Source organism: Notechis scutatus, chromosome 3 (assembly GCF_049901735.1).
Source record: "Notechis scutatus isolate UNSWTSFEM ecotype Mainland chromosome 3, rNotScu1.2, whole genome shotgun sequence".
Lineage (NCBI taxonomy): Eukaryota > Metazoa > Chordata > Lepidosauria > Squamata > Elapidae > Notechis > Notechis scutatus.
In genome coordinates this window covers 29,061,724-29,076,413 of record NC_142011.1, presented here as the reverse complement: position 1 = coordinate 29,076,413, position 14,690 = coordinate 29,061,724, and the positions used below count along the sequence as shown (strand labels likewise).

The following is a 14,690-nucleotide window of genomic DNA, read 5'->3' as shown; positions in this document are numbered from 1 at the left end:
AAAAGTTGCAATTGGTTATGACCTGTAAGTTGTGTAAATGCATTCTTTGTCATACCCACCTATTTGAAAAACTAGTTAGAGCTAGGATTAAAAAAAGCATTCCCAAACTGCAAACTGTATCCAAACTAGACTTCATCTAAAGTCCAATTTTCTCCTTGCCAACAGTATCTCCATCTGGGTTTAATTTTATTCTCTTCTCTTGCATTCAATCCATTACAAAGATAAGGCAATGTCAAGGTACTCATTCTTCCTTTAGAGTTAGAGGACTAAGGGCAGTAGAATTTGATATTCTTAACATAATGATCACATCTCAGGTTTTCCATAGTGATTTCATATAGGTGTTAAATGTACAGGAGACAAAACACAGCCCTATGGAACATTATAGGTTAATCAGCTAGATAGCAAACAACAATTCTGCAACACAGCATCTGAACATGGACCAATTGGAAGGATTAGAATCATTGAAAAGCAAGAGCATGGTTGATGCTATTGAAAACTGTTGGGAGGGCCAGGACATTTAGTAGGGTCACAGAATCATCCTGCAAGGAACTAAACCAGCTTCAGTAGCATACCCCAGACAAAATTCAGTTTGAAATATGCCCAAATAATGCATTTCATCAAAATACATTTGGAGCTGTGAGCCTATCACTTTCTCAAGAATAGTATATTTGAAACTGTCCTATAGTTAAAATAGATATTTTACTCAATGGAGGACCTTTTAAAAAAAAGGCATAACTACCTCCTTTAAACCATTAAAAACCAATTTTATTTATTAGTTTAATTTCTCTAGCTGCCCATCTCAACAAGACTTTGGACAGCATAAATCATAAAACACAGAAACAATTAAGAACAGTACACATATAGTATATGGCACTAAGTAAACCTGTTGCTATGACTGTTAATGTTAATACAGGGAAGAAACAGGGTGTTTCACACACGCAAGGCCCCAGGCCAATCAAGTCTCCACTGTCTTGCAAAAAGTCAACAGTTTAGGAATCATCCTCATACCTGAAGGGAGAATATTACAAAGGGCAGGGACCATGGCAGAAAAGACACGTCTCCTTGTTTCCGTGTCCAACATTCCATGTCTGGCAGAGCCTGCAACTTGCTCAACCTGCCTGACCAAATTGGACGGGCAGAGACAAATTGGAGAAAATGGTCCCTTAGGTAATTCAGACTCAAGCCACAAAAGACTCTAAAAGTGATAACCAGCTCCTTGAATTGCACTCGGAAGTACACTGGAAACCAGTGCAGCTCACAAAGCAGTGATGTTACTCGTATTGAATACCCAACACCATTTACTATCTGTGCAGTCACATTCTTCACCAGTTGTAGCTTCTGAATGCTCTTCAGGAGCAGCCCTATGAAGAATGCCTTGAAGTAGTCCAGACAAGAAGTCATGAGGGGCATGAGTGAAGCATTAAAAAAAAGCATGTGGAGTCCTCATTGAATCAGACCATAGAAATTCAGAAAATCAGAGTTAAACAATCCATACCTTTATGCAAATATCAGTGCAATTATTGGAATTATTCAAAATTGTTTCATTGACTTCATTGGTAGTTTCTCCTGAATAGTGTCAATATTTTTTGTCAAGCAGTTTATTTGAATTTTCATCTACATACTCTAAAACACTATTTTGGCTTTGTAGCTATATCTTTCTTCATCTAGGTCACAATTCTGTGCCAGATTTTTCCTTCTCCTGAGATTTATACTTTTTGTGCTCATGTCCAACAAAAATAGATTTTTAAAGTATATCAATTTAGGTTAATACTTTTCCCTCCTCAGAAATATTGGTTTCATAGCTAGTTTTAAGAACTATAATACTCAAACAGATTTACTAGAATCAAAACGAATATGCTGAAATGGACCATTTTCAGCCTCCCGAGGCTTCAGAGGCTTCCCTCAAGCCTCCGGGAGGGTGAAAATGGCCTCCCTCAGGCTCCAGAGGCCCCCCAGAGGCTGAAAATGGGCACTTCTGGCATTTCTGGAAGGCCTGTTTTTCAGCCTCCCAAGGCTGCAGAGGCTTCCCTCGAGACTCTGGGAGGGTGAAAACGGCCTCAAATGGGCTGAAAATCAGCTGGGAGGCGCACATATGCACAGTGCAGGTAAGAGGGCAGGGGTGTTGTGCATGCATGCGGAGGGGGGCGCAATGTATTGTGGGTGCCGGCACGTGTGCGCGTGCTTTCGGTATACCACAACAAAAAGGTTCACCATCGCTGGAATAAGGAATCTAATAAACAACTAGTGGACTTGAACAATAGTCCTGCTGCTTTAATCCATATATTTGTCAATTGTGCTTAAAGCTATGCCCCCTAATTATGTTAATGAAATCTCAAAGGCATTACAGGCAGAAGTGATATGGCTTTTCACAGCATGGACAGGCTTTGATTAAAACAGTGGCAACAGAATCTCCTGGTTAAAATAGAGTACTTTTTAGCAAAGACCTTTTGGTTTTGATTAATCAGTGTCTCAAAATGACTTTGTTGCTTTTTTGAGTCATTAATTCATGTAAAGGCAATGAAATTGTTCAACAAACTAGAAGTATGAAATAGTGTTAATGAACCAGCAACTTGAGTTTTACTGATTGACTGTGTTGTGCCTCAGTGAGTTTTGCAAAACGCAGTGAATGTAGTTAGTATATGGTTCATTATATTGCACAAATTCAGGCAAGTGGGTTAATTTAGTATGTTTCAGTTATGTTCAGCAGTGTAATATATAGGGTGAATATAGCCTTAATCTTGCATACAACCAATAGTTGTATGCATGTAAGGGCAAATAATGTCTGGTTATCAAACATTCTTTGTACAAGAAAAGCTGATTTGGCTGCTTTTTCCCAGTCTTCAAGAAGATTATATAGATGCATTTGTTTCAATATACTTCCCTATCTCAGGGGTGTCAAACTTGCAGCATCACATTGTCATTATGTGATGTATTGTGACTTCCCCCACCTTCACTAAAGTGGGGGTGGGTGTGGCCAGTGCATGACGCATCCAGTCTGCAGCCCATGAATTTAACACCCCTGCCCTATATGATCAACAAAATTTAGTTTCCATAGTTAGTAGGTATTTTCAAAATAAAGTTATTTCGTTATTTTGTAATACATACGAACAATGTAAGATTTACTCAAGTGCCAGAATTATTACAGTAAGCATAGAACTACAGTTCCAAGATAGAATGATAACTTGAACATCCTTCCTTTAAATGATTTGAACATTTAGTTGAAAGCGGTTATCAGTTCTCAAGAACATGCAGTTTAGCCCTTAAGTTTTTGTTGACAATGTTGTTTTTATTACAATTTAGTAATAAAGATTGATTAAAATGTGAACAGTAGGACTTCTGAAATTTTTACAATTTCATCTTGGCTGATTAAAATAATACAAATGAGATTCAGAACGATATTACTGCTATGATGTATGTTAGTAAAAATCTCACCAGCTTCCCATCTTTCACAGAATGAGCAGTTTGGATTCAGTGACTTCCAAAATTGTAGGTTTGCAAAATAATACTAAGAAATAACAGAGACTACTGCAGGGGAAAAACAAACTTACTAAAGGCCCCTATATGTTCTCTGCTTTGATCAAGTTTACTTTATTAGAATGACTTTGTGTCAGGATGAGTTTTGTTCTCAGTATCCTGATCAAGGCCACAATTTTTTTTTTCCTTTTTGGAGCTCAATTTTTAATTGTAGAAATTAAGTTTGCCTGATATATCAGCTACATGTTAAGACAGTCACATTTTAGCCTAACAGGTAATATATAAGCCAGTTTGTAGATAAGTATACTTTAATGTTCTGTATAAACTCATTAGACTTTTTTAGAATGGTTTAGATAACCATGGATACCTGTGTAATGTGAACACTTTCTATGATGCGTATGGAAACTGTGACTTTTCTTCAAGAAACTGTTGAAAAAGGACACAAATGTCTGTAATGGGCAAATAATATGAATCATGAGGCAATTTATACATTTAACCCAGATGGCATGACACAAGTGCATAATTATGCCATTTGCCTGATCTCTTGATGCATATGTCATCCTTGTGGTATACTGCAGATACCTACAAAAAAGGTGTGTGGGAAGGATGGAGGGTGAGCTTCTTTTTGAAAGATATATTTATCTCCCTCCTCTCCACTCCATATCACTTATGCAATTATTTGAGTCAGAAATATAAGGCTGGAGGGTGTAAGCTATGACTGAATTTTTCCATACAATAGTGTTATCTGTAGCTCAGGCTTGAACTGTGGAACTGTCTTGCAGACATTTCATTATCAAACATCAGTGCCCTGATGATACCTAGTTTGGTGATGAAACATCTGCAAGAAAATCACGAAGCTATGATTGAGTTATTGAAGATATATTGTCCTAACCATAGAATGTCTTGTTTGGTTGATTGCTTCTGCATTCTATGAAACCAGCTATTATGAATTATAAACCATGCTTGATGTTTCACACTGTAGCAGCTGTAAAATCATTCAACAAGCCACATTAAGCAGACTCAAAACTTGGCTGCAGCACTCCAACGAGATCCAGACTGAGTTCCATCCTTAGCCCTGGAAACCTATTGGGGGACTTTGAGCCATTACTTTCTCTTGGCCCAATGAACTTCGAAGGGTGTCCCAAAGGGTGCTTTTTTCAAGAGGCAACAGGACTTTCTGGCTTTTCTTTGAAGACATTTTGCTTCTATCCAAGAAGTTTCTTCAGCTCTTGGGGAAGAAGCTTCTTGGATGAAGAAGCGAAATGTCTTCAAAGAAAAACCAGAAAGTCCAGCTTTGCCCCTTGAAAAAAGCACCTTTGGGACAACCATGACCAGGATGATTGAGAATCTGTAGACATACTTCAAAGGGTGGTTGCTTGGGAGGGAGGGAGGGAGGGTTGGAGTAACATGCCTTGAATTCCTTAACAAAAGGCAGGATGAAAATTTCAGAAATACAGTAGATAGGTTTACATGCGTTTCCTTGGGGAAGAGTCGCCACGGAGTGGTTTTTGCCAGCACATCTGTCAGCTGCATGTAATTCCTATGCATCTTACTGTCTTCTCTATCGCAGCACGAGTCTGCCTACATCGGCATTTATCCTCCCACCGCTTTTCTCCATTTCGAGCCAGCCCCCCATGACCTTTCCTGACCTCGGCGCCCCGCTTCCCCTCCTCAACTCGCAAAGCTCCGCCTCGGAGGAGGAGGTGGGCGCGGCCTAGATTCCCAGGCTGGCTAGTCCGCGCCGACAGCTCCTCCCCTCACTTCAACCGAGCTTCATCGCCGCGCAAGCCGCTTCTCGAGGCTCTCGAGGCAACGGATGGGGATGGTAGCGATAGTGGGCAACTGCCTGTCGTCTGTCGCGGCTGGTCCCGAGTGCGGGGAATAGCCCAGTAGTCCCCGACCGCTTTCGTTTGGCTCCGACGCCGGGCGGGTTGCTGAGCTTGGGGGAAGCTGCTGGTCCCGGTGAGTTGCTTGGGATGGGGTGGGAGTGAGAGGGACCGAGCTGTGCGGTGGGTCCCGGGAGGCGAACGGAGCCGGTGGCGCGTGCGGGAGTCTCTTCCATCTAAACTCGCGGCGGCATTTGGAGGTGCGGTGCTTCGCCAGGGCGGAAATCTCCAGGGAGCTGAGGGTGGGTGGACGAGCGGAGGAAGGGAATTAAGACAAGTGGATGAGCTGCAAGACCGTTTTGGTTTTTACTCGGTGGAAGATCTAGAACAAATTCTACCATCACCTCCCGTATATTTTGCCTCTTGTGTATAGATGTTCTTTTAGGTGTGCTTGCTGCTGTCCCTCCAGAATGAATTAAAAAAAACACACACACACACCCTTCCAGGCTTTATTCATGAAGTTTAAGCAAAGGCGAAGCAAGAAACATTAGGGCGCGGAGTTGTCCCCCCCGTCCCCCCCACTCTCTCGCAGCTAAGTTACCCAGAAAATTTGGGCGTGATTGTGCTGATTTGAGCTCCGTTCAGGTGTTCGTGAAGGAGTGGACGGAGGGAAAGATGTCCGACCACTCCTTTCACCGACCACTGTCAAGCGAGGAGGAGAGGGGGCTATAATGAACAGGGTTAGAGCTATCTCTGCCTTTTATTTTTGGCTTTGGACGTTAGGGGCGTTAGCTTGTTCAATGGGGCTCGGGTTTAAAGGTGGTTTAAACGAAGCCCAGCTTGTAAATAAGAGGAAGAAGAAGGATACAAGTTCTGACAACCGAAGTGCAAAGGATTCGTTTCACTGTTTCAGAAATTAAAGAGTAACCTATATCTGAAACAAGCTTTGCCTTAAACACAGATGCATAATCACTACGATGTTCCCAGATCTTTTTATGTAAACCTACATCAACATTTTGCTTTTCCATACATGCATTTTCCCCTGGCAGCTTGTGGGAGTCACCATGCAATGGATGGCTTACCTCTTAAAGATGTGGGAAAGTAAACTGTAAATGCACCCACATGTGCATAATTCTGATCCTATCACATACATTATTACTCACTTCTGCTTTTCTGACTCCTCTGGCTGAATATATATCAGTTATTTCCTGATGCTCTTCTGCTATTAGTGTTCCACGTTCTTAACCATGACAGGATGGAAATCAGATAGTGTGGAGATTTGTTAAGCTGACAGGTTAGAAACTCTGGAGGTTTGTTAGGCTGACAGTGTTTTCCTTTCCCCCTCACCCCTTAACAAGCAAAAGGGGTAGTATCTCTGTTTAAACTGCTTCTCAACCTGATCAACTTTAAGATATATGGACTTCAACTCCCAGATTTCCCCATGCTAACCATAAAAGTTGCAGAGGAAAATACTGGTGTAAAAGATAGGCTGGGAAGTAAATGAGGTAGGCTGGAGAAATGAAAAAGGAATGTAAATTAAAATTTGTAATTCCCCCCTCCCATTTCATTTTAAATGCATAGAAGACTGTTTCAAATGGATCTTTAAAATTTTAATATTTAAGAATTTGGGATGAACTACTGGCTTTATATAATGCTACTGCCTTTTAAAATAAGATGAGAAGTAAAGTTTTTTTGTGGTAACGTGTTCAATTTATTTGCAATTGCTCAAAAAGAATTACTTTCTCCACCAAGTGTAAAATGATAGTAGGGAGAATAAGGTGTAAGATAATATGGGAAATTGAATGATCATAGATGATTATTCAAGAGTTTCTCTTTGTATCTAGGCCAATATAAGCCCTTTTAGAAACAGCATTGTGGTTAGCGTGAATACACAATGCAAGTATGGTCAAGATAAATTTTGACTCTGTTACAGTAATTGAACTGTTTTGTGCATAATTATCTACAACTTAGTTTAGTTTCTTCTGGTTTAACATGTGTAAATTTACTCATTATGGATTAACATTATCTGTGAACCAAAGCAAAAAATTAGGATTCTTCAAATTACAGTTAAAATATTGCTATACTATACTATGTGAAATGAACTTAGCAAATGATTATGGTTGTTATGGTTCCAGGTTGTTGTTGCTTATTTAGCAAATCATGTTACATAACATCATAATTTGATGTAATATGTGAATATGTCACCAGTTGGTGATTGTAAGCTGTGGATACATTCATACAATGCATTAAAGGTGATTACAGATGTATCAATCTAGGTTATTGACTTATCATGTTGTGTGAATCTAGACCATTTGGCTAATTTTGTTACAATATTATAATGCAAATCCATACAAGCTTTTCCACTCACCATATTAAATATGTTACTAAATGTAAAAATAATAAAAATTATTGGAAATAATTTCCTTCTTCAATATCTCTATGTCACCTTCAGAATTGGATGTTTGAGTGAAAAATCCAGAAGGTTAAAAACAATTATTGATCAACGTGGGAAATTATTGGAGAGGGACAATAATACTTACTATAAACTGAATTTTATTTATTTATTTGTAACTCCTCTATGCAATTAATAGAATAACAGAGTTGGAAAGGACCTTGGTGGTCTTCTAATCTAACCCCATGCTCAGGCAAGGAACCCTATACCATTTCAGACAAACTCATTTCCCATTAACTGTGAGAAGCATAGAACATATGTTTGCTCCTGTTCCCAATTTTATACTGCCATCTATTTTTAAAGATCAATACGAAGAGCAGCAGTACTGCCCTGAGCCTTATGATAGAATATTTTTTTAATATCAATCTCCATAATCTGCATTAATCTCATAATATTCAGTGTAACTTCCACTTTTGAATATGAAATTGATTGATTTAAATTTCTTTGTACAGCAATAATTCCCTTAATGTCATTGCATATTTACAGCAGGTGAGAGGTATTTAGTGAAACTATTATTCTAGATTTGGTCAACCAGAAATACTCCATTCATTTTGGCTGGGTGATGTGGAGAGAATTTGGTGATAACCCAAAGAGTTTTTTGCAACTGTAGGTAGTTCAGTTCTTCTATATCAAGTAGGCTAGAGCTATAAGCTATTATGTTGCACTCATTTAGTATATGAGAGCAGTGTCTTTCTTTCATACCTATTTTTGGTATTATATTGCTTTGCATAGTTTCCATTATCAGAAAGTCACAGCAAAAGCTTAGATTGCTTTCTGGCTGAACTTCCTGCTTTGTACCTTTCAATTTTATTTTGAATTTAGCTCAGGTTCAACTGCAACTAAGCACTATCATTCATGAAACCATTTCCAAAACTATACATTTTAAAGAGCAACTAACAGCCTCCAACTATGACATTTTTCAAGAACAATCCAATGAAAAATATATTTGCATACTCAGTTGCTTCAGGTGTTTAAGACTTATGTGCATCTGCTCATTGTTGCATACAAAAGTGAAATCATACTAAAAGTGCAGAACTTCAGAGATGTGGGTTGTGTCTTTTGTGGAGTAGTACTGTCTGCTTTGTGCAAATGATTCTTTAAAAAAACCAAAACCAACTGAATTAGTTTAAAGAGCTAAACATTCCACATATGGTGATCTCATATTTTTATATGATGCAGTTCAATATAGGTTTATAGCCATGCTTGCATCATGGCTAAAGATGGGCATACAAAAAAGTGATGGTCCAATAACATCTGTAGGACCATAACATCCCCATCCCCCATTCATATAGCACCTGAACTCTCCCATGTTCCAACCTTCTTCATGGATTAGCAGAACATGAAAGCATAAATCTTTCCCAGAGCTCCTTTTCAGCATTTCAGCAGTAATGTCCGAGTAGCTTTTAGATTAGGGTTTTATTAATCAGAATGCTTTAGCTTGTTAGTGACCTGAACATATAGTAAGAAAAGTTTCTTAACAATTCTTCCTTCTTGCCCAGGTTTTAGGTGTGCAGTGCTGGATTTAGAAGCATCTGAATGCTGTGGATATTTCCTAAGAGACCTGAGGTGGTGAGTCCCAGCTATGATTATGACTTTTATCTTTTGTAACTACTCTGTGTTGCATGTGCATCCCGTAGTTTTCTGAAGCCAGGCTCCACATATGAACCAGTCTGGTATTTTTATTTTTATTTGTTTACTATGTTTATGTTACTCTGTTTTGAAATTCCCATCACCCTATATAGAAATCCTAGCTACCTTGAGATTATTTCTTTAATGCAGGAGGTAAATAGTAATCATCAAAATTATCCTATTGAATTGTCAGAAGAATTTTGCCATATAATAATTTTAACTTATAGGTAATCGCCCAACCAAGACCACAACTGAGCCCAAACTTTCTGTTTCTAAGTGAGACATTGGTTAAGTGAATTATGTCCTGTTTTACAACCTTTCTTGCCACAATTAAGTGAATCATTGCAGTTAAGTTAGTAACATGGTTGTTACGTGAACCTGGCTTCCCCATTGACTTTGCTTGATAGAAGGTCGCAAAAGGGGATCACATGACCCCGGGATGCTGCCACCGTCATAAATATGAACCAATTGCCAAGCATCTGAATTTTGATCACATGACTATGGAGATGTTGCCATGGTCGTAAGTGTGAAAAATGGTTATAACTCACTTTTTTCAAAGTTACTAAATGAACTGTTGTAAGTCGAGGATTACCTGTATTGTGAAATAAAGGGCAATAACCAATCCATAGACTTGGATTTTTAAAATCTATTCTGAATATCTGAGGTAAAGCAGAAGAGTATGAACTTTGCCCTACAGAAACCACACAAATGGAAATTAAATCTACCACATAATCAGTGATGGTATTCACATATTTTTGCTACAGGTTCTGTGGGTGTGGCTTGGTGGGCATGGTGTGGCTTGGTGGGCATGGCTGGGGAAGGATGCTGTAAAATCCCCATTCCCTTACCAGCCCACTAACCTGCTTTCCAGATCCGTTCTCCTGTGCAGGGCAACAAAAGAAGACCCAGCCGGTCAGCTGGGACTCGGGAGGCAGAGAATAGATGGGGGCGGGGCCAGTCAGAGGTGGTATTTGCTGGTTCTCTGAATTACTCAAAATTTCCATTATTGGTTCTACCGAACCTGTCAGAACTGACTGAATACCACCTCTGCACATAATGTATGTGGAACATTCCTTGTTTAGATATCCAGGATCTCCATTTCATCCCTGTTACTGGGTATACATCCTTTAGAAACTTGCTCAGCCCTGATGGGTTATTTCTATTTTATCTGTGCCTGTAGGTTATTTTTCCCCACAGACCTTTTCCCTACAACTCTACAAACCTTGAGATTCTCCCATGCCACCTCTTCCTCAGATACAGGCAACAAACACCCTTTTGGTTGTGTAAGTGTCAATATTCATAAGTTCATCAGAGTCATAGGAACAAAGGAATACCTTCTCGGCCTGATGCTCTGTTTTGTAGCAGCTTGATAAAATATTTAAAACTGTTGTTGAGGTGGGTTAATGAGATTCTGCACAAAGGCTCTCTTTCAACATGGGGAGGGATTGAATGATCTTAAGGTCCCTTCCTACCTTGTGACATCTTTTGTGAAGAGTAAATGTTGCATCTGATTGGCATTAGAAAAAGACACTCGTGTGATTGAGAGTGTTAAACAAAGATAATTAGCCATATATAGAGTCTGTTGCTGAAGTCACACTATATGATGAACAGTTTTCCCATGTTCAAGTTGTTGATCCAGCTGGCTCATTTTTAACAAGGTTTCTTTATTAGAAAACTTATTTTTCTTTGGATTCTTTGGTACTATAGATTCTTTGCTTATGGTACCAGTTATATTTATTCCTCTGACCTATTGTCTGCAATGTATGAATGGTTGTTCCACATATAAAAGAAATAGCCCTATGTCTTTATTTAATATTTGCCAACTACACCAAAACTGTTTCATACTCTGCTTTATTGAATCTTAGTGATACAGGATGTTTATGTTTGTACTTGGCTCTGGGGCTGATCATGTTACTTCTGCACTTTATATTTGCATGATAATTATACTATTATATTGTGATCAGTTTTCCTGGCTCCATTTCAGCAAATAAAAGCTTTGCTGAATGATTCTTTGTGCCTTGTCTGAACTGAAACCTAATGTCTGTCTGTAAAGTCACTTTGTGCCATCGTAACTTGATTGAATCACATTTTCACTTAGAAGCAATTTTGGGTCTGTTAATGGTTTTTGATGAGTGACCTGATTTTCTTTACTGCTGTCAGTTGACTCCGCTTTATGGTTCTATAAGATGTTATTTTTTCAAAAATACCTTGAATGCCTTTATGGCTCCTTATGTGTACATGCAGATTTACTAGAAAGTGAAAGCTTTCACAAGAAGTTACTTAATATATAAATGTATAGCTGAACACCTATAAAGTCTAATTTTAATCTAATGTCTGAATTCCTTTTCCCCTGATAAGTCATCTAAGGCAGGGGTCCCCAAACCTGGCCCCTTTAAGACTTGTGGACTTCAACTCCCAGAATTCTCCAGCCAGCTTTGCTGGAGAATTCTGGGAGTTGAAGTCCACAAGTCTTAAAGGGGCCAGGTTTGCAGACCTCTGATCTAAGGAACGTGTCTTTATGAGAATGATTCAAGATGTGTTGTCTTTGCCCCATTTTGCTTCCTTTAATGTTCCTGCCTTCTCATCAGAGACCTGTCAGAGCAATGTCATCTGTTCAGAGTCTGATGGTCAAAACAAATGCAGGAACAACTATCCAAGGCTTTGAATTATGAGTTCAGGATGAAGAATTTCTCTTAGATATTGTAGATTCCCAAATGTGTCAGAAAGTAAGTGCCTGGAGACCTTTTTTAGTTTTGTTTTAATTCCCTGATAGATCTGAACATTCTCAAACAACTTGATATGATTTTAAGATTAGATTTGCATTTTTAAGTAGCCCAATAGCTTTGCCCATTTTTAATTTTTTTTCACATATAAAAGTGATGTATATTAAGTTTTCAAGTGTGAGTCTCTTTTGATTATAGAAAATGTGAGAAGTTAATTATATAGAAAAGTTAATTACTTCATTGTGAAACTCTTTTTAGTGAAATGAAAGTGTTTTGCACTTTCCATTACGAGTCACTGTAATATATGCTTCATCTATTTTTATCTTGCAATTTTATCTTCGTATGTATGTATGTATGTATGTATGCATGCATGCATGCATGCATGTATGAAAAGAGTGGCCTAGTGGTCTAATGGTGAAGATGCTCACTTCCCACTTGGAAGGTCGTGTTCTGACCCAGGCTTTGTTCAAATTAAGAAAACACACGCTGTGTGTAAAAGCAAACCTTTTTCATTGCGACACTGGGAATTATTTGCATTCCCAGCCAAAACTCATTACACACAATTGTCTGAGATAAGAGCATGTCTTTCAGGGTTGTAAAAGGCTGCCAAGAAACAGGCGTCCACTTAATTAGAAGATAAACTGACAGAAGTTTCAGCAAAGACAAACCAGAGTCCCGCAGGGCTTCGATGAGGAATCAGAATCTAATGAACTTCTTTGCTTCCTGCAAAGAGCACATCACCGAGGGCTGGCTTTTATCCCTTATGGGAGGGGCAATCGCCTCCCAGCCTTACTCCTGAGTCGCCCCTTTTGCTTCAGCTGCTCTCTCCTTCTAGCAGCCCTGCACACACACACACTGGGAACGGGCTCTCCTTCTAACAGTCCTGCGCACATGCGCACTGGGAACAGGCTCCCTGGGGTCCTCTGCTTTGCTGCTGCCAGACTCCAAAGACTCTGAAGGCAGCACCCCACTCTCAGATAATCCTGGCCCCATCCCTGCATCAGATGCAGGACCCTCATCCAAGTCCTCACCAGACTCCCTGACTGGTTCCCTTTCATTCTCACTGTCCGATACCTCTGCCGTCTACATCGGCTGCTGGCGAACCACAACAGGTTGAGAGTTCAATCTAGTAGCAGCAGAGGTTTCTCTTTCTTAGGGTGCAAAGAAAAAAAAAATCTGCTATGAACTCCACATGGAGTCAGGAAGAGCATCAGGTCAGTAAATGCTCAGTTCCATCCAATTGCCTTGACTTTACACCAATTCAAGGGATTACAGAGTTGTAAAAAAGGAGGGTTCTTTTATGTATGAATGTATGAGAGTTCAGCTTAGTGTAAAGGTTAAGACATAAGGCTAGAAGCCGAAAGAATGTGACTTCTAGACTCACATTTGCCATAAAGCCTGCTGGGCAACACTGTGTCAGTCGTTCTTTCTCTGTCCTACGAAGAAAGAAATGGCAGGCCACTTCTGAAAAGCCTTGCCAAGAAAACTGCAAGGACTTGTCCAAAAAGTCAAAAACTGACTTGAAGGGACACGTGGGCATACACACACACAGAGAGAGAGAGTTAAGCAGCCCAATCATGGTAATTGGGGCTAATGAGAACCACCTGGTGAGAACTAGTTGCCTATTCTTAATCTAAATTAAGACAGATAGTAGCCTTTTTTCTAACATCTCATTTCGAAAAACATGAAGGGTGAATTTCTATGAACTTACTGTTGTGCTTTGGTTCTAACTGCTGATGATTTCTCCATCAGTTTTTACCCCATGCCCTTCAGGCTCACCAGTAATTGCAGACAAGCTATTAGTAGAAACAATTTAACAAACAATTTTGCACTTTAATAAATATCTTGCAAATCAAATGCTGTGATGATTTACTATGGTGACGAAGGATACTGGCTCACGTCATGTATAACCTTACTGGATGATGGTAACTTTTCCCCTAAGAGTTGAAATTGTTAGCCAAATATATTTTGCACTGAAATCTCTGGACCAGACACTGTAAAATAATTGAAATGAATAAATGACTGAATATTGGGCACAACTGTCCATTCTTGATTAATAATAACCCCACATATTGGCTTACTTAAGCATGAACTATTCTTTCTTATCTAGGCTATTTAGTATAAAACACATTTTTTGCCTACAGGAGATGCTTTCCAAACAATATAGTCATAAAGCACTTCAGAGTTTGATGTTTTCAGAATTAGGGTTGTTTGCGGAACTAATGAACACAGAAAGAGGGCAGCCAAAATATTTGGATTTCCTTTGGAAGTTCTGTGTCAGCTGGTGCTCCGTTCAAAATCCAAGAAAGAAATACTTAGACTCTTGTAGTTAGAGAAAATATATCTTTTACTAGAAGTCAAGTGGTAGCAACAAGAGAATTCTGAATCTGAGGAAATAGGCACGTACATCACATATATCAAGGGATTGAAATGTTCCCACCCCCAATAGTTCAAACGGTTCTTCCAATGAAAAGTTGTGAACTTCATCATGTGGACATCTTCAGGTGGTTATGATTAGTTGACCTTGGCTTACTCAGATAAAGGTTTGCAGTTGCGCAGAGAAGAGAAAGCTAAGCAAAAAATAGA

At 39.2% G+C, this 14,690-nt stretch overlaps 1 protein-coding gene across 1 annotated transcript in view; it reads left to right on the top strand.

Annotated features, from left to right (window-relative positions):
* The first annotated feature begins 5,232 nt into the window (after positions 1 to 5,232).
* PPP1R16B (protein phosphatase 1 regulatory subunit 16B) overlaps positions 5,233 to 14,690 on the top strand; it is a 104,807-nt gene continuing 95,349 nt past the window's right edge. The window contains exons 1-2 of the mRNA XM_026665068.2: positions 5,233 to 5,436; positions 9,252 to 9,321. The gene's annotated coding sequence lies outside the window, so the exon portion shown is untranslated. The remainder of the gene's footprint in view (positions 5,437 to 9,251; positions 9,322 to 14,690) is intronic.